Consider the following 8,695-nt stretch of genomic DNA (forward strand, 5'->3'; position numbering starts at 1 on the left):
GCAATGGGGGAGGTTTAGATTGGATATTAGGAAAAACTTTTTCACTAAGAGGGTGGTGAAACACTGGAATGCGTTACCTAGGGAGGTGGTAGAATCTCCTTCCTTAGAGGTTTTTAAGGTCAGGCTTGACAAAGCCCTGGCTGGGATGATTTAACTGGGACTTGGTCCTGCTTTGAGCAGGGGGTTGGACTAGATGACCTTCTGGGGTCCCTTCCAACCCTGATATTCTATGATTCTATGATTCTATGATTCTATGATTTGTTAGTCTCTAAGGTGCCACAAATACTCCTTTTCTTTTTGCGAATACAGACTAACATGGCTGCTACTCTGAAAACTGTAAGGAGAGTGATCACTTAAGATAAGCCATCACCAGCAGCAGGGGGGGAAAGGAGGAAAACCTTTCATGGTGACAAGCAGGTAGGCTAATTCCAGCAGTTAACAAGAATATCAGAGGAACAGTGGGGGGTGGGGTGGGAGGGAGAAATACCATGGGGAAATAGTTTTACTTTGTGTAATGACTCATCCATTCTCAGTCTCTATTCAAGCCTAAGTTAATTGTATCCAGTTTGCAAATTAATTCCAATTCAGCAGTCTCTCGTTGGAGTCTGTTTTTGAAGCTTTTTTGTTGAAGTATAGCCACTCTTAGGTCTGTGATCCGTGACCAGAGAGATTGAAGTGTTCTCCAACTGGTTTTGAATATTATAATTCTTGACGTCTGATTTGTGTCCATTCATTCTTTTATGTAGAGACTGTCCAGTTTGGCCAATGTACATGGCAGAGGGGCATTGCTGGCACATGATGGCATATATCACATTGGTAGATGCGCAGGTGAACGAGCCTCTGATAGTGTGGCTGATGTGATTAGGCCCTATGATTGTATCCCCTGAATAGATATGTGGACAGAGTTGGCAACGGGCTTTGTTGCAAGGATAGGTTCCTGGGTTAGTCGTTCTATTGTGTGGTGTGTGGTTGCTGGTGAGTATTTGCTTCAGATTGGGGGGCTGTCTGTAAACAAGGACTGGTCTGTCTCCCAAGATCTGTGAGAGTGATGGGCCGTCCTTCAGGATAGGTTGTAGATCCTTGATGATGCGTTGGAGAGGTTTTAGTTGGGGGCTGAAGGTGATGGCTAGTGGCGTTCTGTGCTTGCTCATCCAGCTTGGTCTACAACTCCTTCCTATGAATTTTTTCCCCTTTCTTGGGATACAGGATTCCGATAGCTTCTGCAGCTTTGATTTAAAGTAATCCCAGGCCTCCTCTACCTTTAGATCCATAAATTCTTCAGTCCAATCCACTTCCCTAACTAATTTCCTTAATTTTTGAAAGTCAGCCCTTTTGAAATCAAAAACCTTAGTTGCAGATTTATTTTTGTTAATCCTTCCATTTAGTTTGAACTGAATTAGCTCATGATCACTTGAGCCAAGATTGTCCCCTACAACCAGTTCTTCTATGAGGTCCTCGCTACTCACCAAAATTAAATCTAAAATGGGATCCCCTCTAGTCGGTTCAGCAACTACTTGATGAAGGAATCCATCAGCTATCGCATCTAGGAAAATCTGAGCCCTATTATTATTACTAGCACTGGTCCTCCAGTCTATATCTGGGAAGTTAAAGTCTCCCATGATCATGCAGTTTCCATTAGTATTTACTTTATTAAAGACATTAAAAAGGGCTCTATCCATATCCAAATTAGATCCCGGAGGTCTATAGCACACCCCAAGCACTATCGTAGGAGAGGCTTTACTAGTTATCTTCCCCAATGTAATTTTTGCCCAGACGGACTCTGTCTTATCCATTGCATCGCTTCTTATTTCTTTACATTCTACCTCATCATTGATATACAATGCTACTCCACCCCCTTTACCATTGTTTCTGTCTTTCTTAAACAACACATACCCTTCAATACCTGTAGTCCAGTCATGACTACTATTCCACCATGTTTCTGTTATCCCTATAATATCTGGTTTCACTTCCTGCACCAGTAGCTCTAGTTCCTCCACTTTGTTACCTAGGCTCCTCGCATTGGTGTATAAACATCTTAATTTTTGCTGTTTGGCTTCGCTCACATTTTGTACCCTATTAGGCACAGTCATTCTACAGTCAGTATAACCTATTAGACTAGTATCCACACTGCCCTAGCTCCTTATATACATTCTCCTACCCACGGCTGTATCCTTTCTTACTTCGTCTTCTTCCCTCTCAATGCTAAAATCTGGTGTGGAGATTTCCTGGACATCTCCCAACCATCTCCCCCTAATTCCTAGTTTAAAGCTCTCTTTATCAGTTGTGCCAGCCTCCATCCTAGAAGTCTATTTCCTTCCCTACTCAGATGAAGTCCATCCCGAGAGAACTGTCCTCTGTCTGTGAATGCCTCCCCGTGGCCATACATCCCAAAGCCCTCCTTATAGCACCACTGCCTGAGCCATCTGTTGACAGTCATAATCTTGTCACACCTTTGTTGCCCTTCTCTAGGAACAGGAAGGATCCCACTAAAGATCACCTGAGCCTCAATTTCCTTAAGCATCTTCCGCAGCCTAGCATAGTCTCCCTTAATACTTTCCAGCGAGAATCTAGCCGTATCATTTGTTCCCACATGAAGGATAATTAGGGGATTCTTTCCCGCTCCCTTTAGGATCCTTTTCAACCTCAGGTCTACATCCCGTATCTTAGCACCCGGAAGACAGCACACCCTTCTATTCTCTGGATCAGCTCTAGTTACAGGCCTGTCTATTCTTCTCAATAAAGAGTCCCTGATCACATAGACCTGCCTTTTCCTGGTGACAGTGCTATTCTCCAGTCTCTCCCCTGTTCCCTCTGGCTGCAAGTTCTTTCCATTCCTATTTTCCCTTATAATCCTCTTCAACCCATCCTGTATCCTCCTGGGGCTCATATTTGGTGTAGTCTCCCTTGACTCTTCCGCTTTTCCTATAGGACTAGCCTCTCTTCTCTTCTTCCTTACCCTTCCACCTTTAACAAGTACCTGCTGAGCCCCTTCTTCATTTTCCAACTCTGCAAACCTGTTCCTAAGCTCTATTTCTCCTTCACTAGCCCGTCTTTTCCTCTGCCTGGTTCTTTGAGTCACATATTTCCACTGACCACTTTCCTTACCCAGTCTCCCCTCAAAATTCCCCAGCCCTGCTTCCATCTGTGAGTCTGAGCTTTTCCCTTCAGATACCTCATATCTTTGCTCCATCATCTGCTCAAACCCCTTCCTAAACTCAACCAGACTTTCCACCTGCATCTCCAAACCTCAGATCTTTTCCTCCATCAGCTCTATCAGACGACATTTCATGCAGAAAAAACTCTTACCGGTTCCCCCCTCCAGGATCATGTACATACCACAGCTTCCACATCCAGCCATCCTCAATGTGTCTTTCACTACAGGAGTCACTCCCACAGCTGCTTCCATAACTGTCATCACCTTCCCACCTAAATCCTGTTAATCTGGGAAACACAAGGCACACCAAAAAGACCGCCTCCCCCAGCAAAAGCAAACCCCAAACAAGCACCACAATCCAAACTCCCCTTACAAATGCCCACTCAAACTCCCCTGTTTAGAGCTCTGTTTGCTAGCTCCTGTACCACTGCAGCTGTCTATTATGGAACACAGTGACCCGGAAAAGGATTTAAGAGTCACTGTGGAGCTCCCAGGGTGAGACTGTGGCCAAAAGGGCTGATGCGATCCTTGGATGCATAAACAGCGGGTTGGCGAGGTGGAACAGTGGAAGAATTTTACCTCTGCACATGGGCATTAGTGAAAACTGATTCTGTCTAGACCTGGGAATTCACATTTATAAAAGGATGTTGAAAAATTGGAGAAGGTGCAGGAAAAAGCCACATAAATGATTGGAAGCTGCAGAAAATGCTGGAGAATGAGAGACTTAAGGAGCTTCATTTATTTATCTTAAATAGTAATAACTGGCTCTGTAATCTAGCGGAGAAAGGCTGAGCAAGGCCCAATAGCTAAAAGCTGAAGCCAAATTCCAGTTGGAAATAAGGGCCAAAGGTTTAGCACTGAGGGTGATTAACCATTGCTACAAAATGCAAAGGGAAGTGGTGGATTCTCCAACCCCCTATGTCTACAGATCCAGATTTGATGCTTTTCTTGGAGATCTGCTTGAGGGCTTGTCTACACTTGAATTGCTACAGTGGTGCTGCCATAATGCTTCAGTTGTAGACACTACTTACACTGTCGGCAGGGGTTCTCCCATCAACATAGGAATCCACCTCCCTGAGATGTGATAAGAAGGTTAATGGAAGAATTTGTCCATCAACCTCATGCTGTCCACACGGGGGTTAGGTTGATATAGCTACATCTCTCAGGGGGTTAGATTTGTCTTGCTGTTTCAGAAAAGGCAAATGCAATGTTAGGTTGTATTATCAGAGGCATAGCATGCAAGTCTCAGTAAGTGATTGTACCACTCTATTCAGCTCTGCTTAGGCCTCAGTTGGAGTACTGGATCCAATTTTGGACACTGCTGTATAGAAAGAATATAAATGATCCAGAGGCTAGTGAGAAAGATGTTCCAAGGGATGGAATACATATGAGCAAGCTGAAGTAACCGGGTGTGCTTAATTTGGAAAAGAGAAGACTGAGGGGGGTATGACAGTGGTCTTTAAATACTTCAAAAGCTGCCATAAGAAAGATCGAGGAAAGCTGTTGTCTCTTGCTGCAGAGCGCAGGAAGGACATGTAAGAACAGGAGGACAATGAAACAGACGACTCTGGAGGGTGTGGAATCTCCTTCACTAGAAATTTTGCAGAGGAGGGTGGATAGCCATCTGTCTGGGATTGTTTAGATTCAATATATCCTTTATCTTAGCACGGGGTCAGACTTGCTAACCGTTGCATTCCCTTCTCACCCTCTGACTGTATGTTTATACAATGTAAAAACTTACTGTGGACCAGGTCTTAGTCAGACACAAATTATGGAGCTCAATACAGGGGGAACTGGGTGAAATGTAATGACCTGTATTATATAGGAGGATGATCTAATAAACCAAATAGATCAGACATATATATTTACTGTGTCTCACAACACACGAACAAGGGAAAATCCAATTACATTGAATATATAACACTGATAAAATATTTTTTTTACATTATACCTATTTGGATTGTGGAACTTCTTGCCATTGACAAAATTGGAGCCAAGAGCTGAATGGGATTCAAGAATGGATTGGCCAGCGTAGGTTCTGCTGGTGGCATCACCTTTAGTAGGGGCTGTCTGACACCTTCAATTAGAAGACCTTATTGTCAGTTGCTTATATATTTGACAAACTTTAAGAGTTTGGACCAAAATTTCCCACACTGGGTGTCTGTTATGGCTGAATTGTTTCTTGAAAGATTGAGGCTTAATATTTCAGCTGACTACTTGAATGCAGCTAAGCGAGAAGATGTGTTGCCCATGTTGAAACATTCTTATAACTGTTACAGTTAGGAGCCCTCACACCTCCATGCTTTCCAGGAGATTAAAGTCAGGTAGCAGCCTCCCCTCCCCGCATCAGAGCATGCCAGTATGCCTGGGTTCTGTTGGGAGATGAGTAGGGTCTGGAGGCTTGGAGCAGGGAGGGGCTGGGATCCAGGATGCCTGGTTTCTGCTGGGAGGGGAGTGGGGTCTGCGGGACGGATTGGGAACCAGGACACCCAGGATCTGCTGGAAGAGAAGTGAGGTCCAGGGGCTTGGAGCAGGGAGGGGCTGGGATCCAGGATGCCTGGGTTCTGCTGGGAGGGGAGCGGGGTCTGTGGAAGGGGCTGGGAGCCAGTGTCTCAAAACTGGGTGACTGGGTAACCAAATGGCAGATGAAATTTAATGTTGATAAATGCAACATAATGCACATTGGAAAGCAGAATCCCAACTATACATATAAAATGATTGGGTCTAAATTAGCTGTGACCACTCAGGAAAGAGATCTTGGAGTCATTGTGGATAGTTCTCTGAAATGATCCACTCAATGTGCAGCAGCAGTCAAAAAAGTGAACAGAATTCTGGGAATAATTAAGAAAGGGATAGATAATAGGACAGAAAATATCATATTGCCCCTATCTAAATCCATGGTATGCCCACATCTTGAATACTATGTGCAGATGTGGTCGCCCCATCTCAAGATATATTGAAATTGGAAAGGTTCAAAACGGGCAACACAAATGATTTGGGGTATGGAACGGCTTTTGTATGAAGGGAGATTAATAAAATGGGGACTTTTCAGATTGGAAAAGAGATGACTAAGGGGAGATATGATTGAGGTCTGTAAAATCATGTAGAGAAAGTAGATAAGGAAATGTTGTTTATTACATCTCATAACACAAGAATTAGGGGTCACCAAATGAAATTAATAGGCAGCAGATTTAAAACAAATAAAAAGAAAGTATTTCTTCACACAAGGCACAGTCAGCCTGTGGCACTCCTTGCCAGAGGATGTTGTGAAGGCCAAGACTATAACAGGGTTCAAAAAGGAACTAGATAAATTCATGGAGGATAAGTTCATCAATGCCTATGAGCCAGGATGGCAGGGATGGTGTTCCTAATCTCTGTTTGCCAGAAGCTGGGAACAGGTGACGGAGAATGGATCACTTGATGATTCCCTGTTCTGTTCATTCCCTCTGGGGAACCTGGCACTGGCCACTGTCGGAAGACAGGACACTGGGCTAGATGGACCCGTAGTCTGACCCAGTCTGGCCATTCTTATGTTCTTATGTTAACAGCCAGAGCCCTGAAATGCCAGAGGAGAAAGTGACAGTCTCTGTACATTGACAGGTTTCAGAGTAGCAGCCATGTTAGTCTGTATTCACAAAAAGAAAAGCAGTACTTGTGGCACCTTAGAGACTAACAAATTTATTAGAGTATAAGCTTTCGTGAGCTACAGCTCACTTCATCCGATGTACTTACTCAGTACTTACTCCAAGAGGATTTTTGCCTTAGGAGGGCCTGAGCAAAGCATGGGTCACAGCCTAAGAATTTGGCCTTGTATTGTACACCTTCTAACCCCTTTCATCCTGAAAGATCCCCTGTGCCATTGAAATTCAGCTACCTCAGGGCTGGGGGCAATCAGCTGGGGCAAGTGGGGAGTGCACAAAAAAGAATGACATTTTGACCCATCATACTAGATGAAACACATCCCTGTGGCAAGAGACCTGGGATATTTAATGGCTGTGCAGTGTGAAAAGGACAATAGACTTACTCTCCATCCCATCACACCCATGTTGCACTCGGTTTGTTGAGTAGATGAGCTCCTCAGCAAGGGATGGGTACCTGTGAATCCTGAGACAGAAGTGTCTTCCCTGGGAATCCCCCTCAGGTAGCCGTGTCCCACACCTTTCTCACGCCAGCATCTGCAGCAGCATCCCACGCCAAGAACCAACACTGTGGTTAAGAACTGTTTATAATATAGCTTTTTGCAATCCCTGTGGACACTCTAGCCAATGTTTCTGTTTCCATTTCTGCGCTTCTGTGTTATTTATCCAGCTTCAGGAGTAAACAGTAATTAAGGGACGTTCCCAAAGAGAGATGAGAACATTTGGGCTCTGTGCTGAGTGGGAGAGAAATTGGCTGCTCTGTGTATTTGTTTATATTTTAAAGTTATGGTTGATTAGGAAGAAAACTTGGGATAATATATAGACTGTACACTGTAAACGGCCAGGATGGCTGGTTGGATAGTAAATAGACAGATCTGGAGAAAGATGACTGAAGGGAGACATAAGCATTTTCTGCAGGCACACAGGGCTGTCACTAAGGGACTAGAAATCAATAATTCTCATCAGTAATTATTATCATACTGTGCAGAACCTTTCATCAAAGGGTCTACACAACACCTAGCAAAGGAAAGTGACTATGATCATATCCTCATTATACAGGTAGGTAAACTGAGGCAAGGGGTGACATAGAATCATAGAATCATAGAATATCAGGGTTGGAAGGGACCCCAGAAGGTCATCTAGTCCAACCCCCTGCTCAAAGCAGGACCAAGTCCCAGTTAAATCATCCCAGCCAGGGCTTTGTCAAGCCTGACCTTAAAAACCTCTAAGGAAGGAGATTCTACCACCTCCCTAGGTAACGCATTCCAGTGTTTCACCACCCTCTTAGTGAAAAAGTTTTTCCTAATATCCAATCTAAACCTCCCCCATTGCAACTTGAGACCATTACTCCTCGTTCTGTCATCTGCTACCATTGAGAACAGTCTAGAGCCATCCTCTTTGAAACCCCCTTTCAGGTAGTTGAAAGCAGCTATCAAATCCCCCCTCATTCTTCTCTTCTGCAGACTAAACAATCCCAGCTCCCTCAGCCTCTCCTCATAAGTCATGTGCTCTAGACCCCTAATCATTTTTGTTGCCCTTCGTTGTACTCTTTCCAATTTATCCACATCCTTCCTGTAGTGTGGGGCCCAAAACTGGACACAGTACTCCAGATGAGGCCTCACCAGTGTCGAATAGAGGGGAACGATCACGTCCCTCGATCTGCTCGCTATGCCCCTACTTATACAACCCAAAATGCCATTGGCCTTCTTGGCAACAAGGGCACACTGCTGACTCATATCCAGCTTCTCGTCCACTGTCACCCCTAGGTCCTTTTCCGCAGAACTGCTGCCGAGCCATTCGGTCCCTAGTCTGTAGCGGTGCATTGGATTCTTCCATCCTAAGTGCAGGACCCTGCATTTATCCTTATTGAACCTCATTAGATTTCTTTTGGCCCAATCTTCCA

The sequence above is a fragment of the Dermochelys coriacea genome, chromosome 1 (assembly GCF_009764565.3).
Source record: "Dermochelys coriacea isolate rDerCor1 chromosome 1, rDerCor1.pri.v4, whole genome shotgun sequence".
NCBI classification, from domain to species: Eukaryota; Metazoa; Chordata; order Testudines; family Dermochelyidae; genus Dermochelys; species Dermochelys coriacea.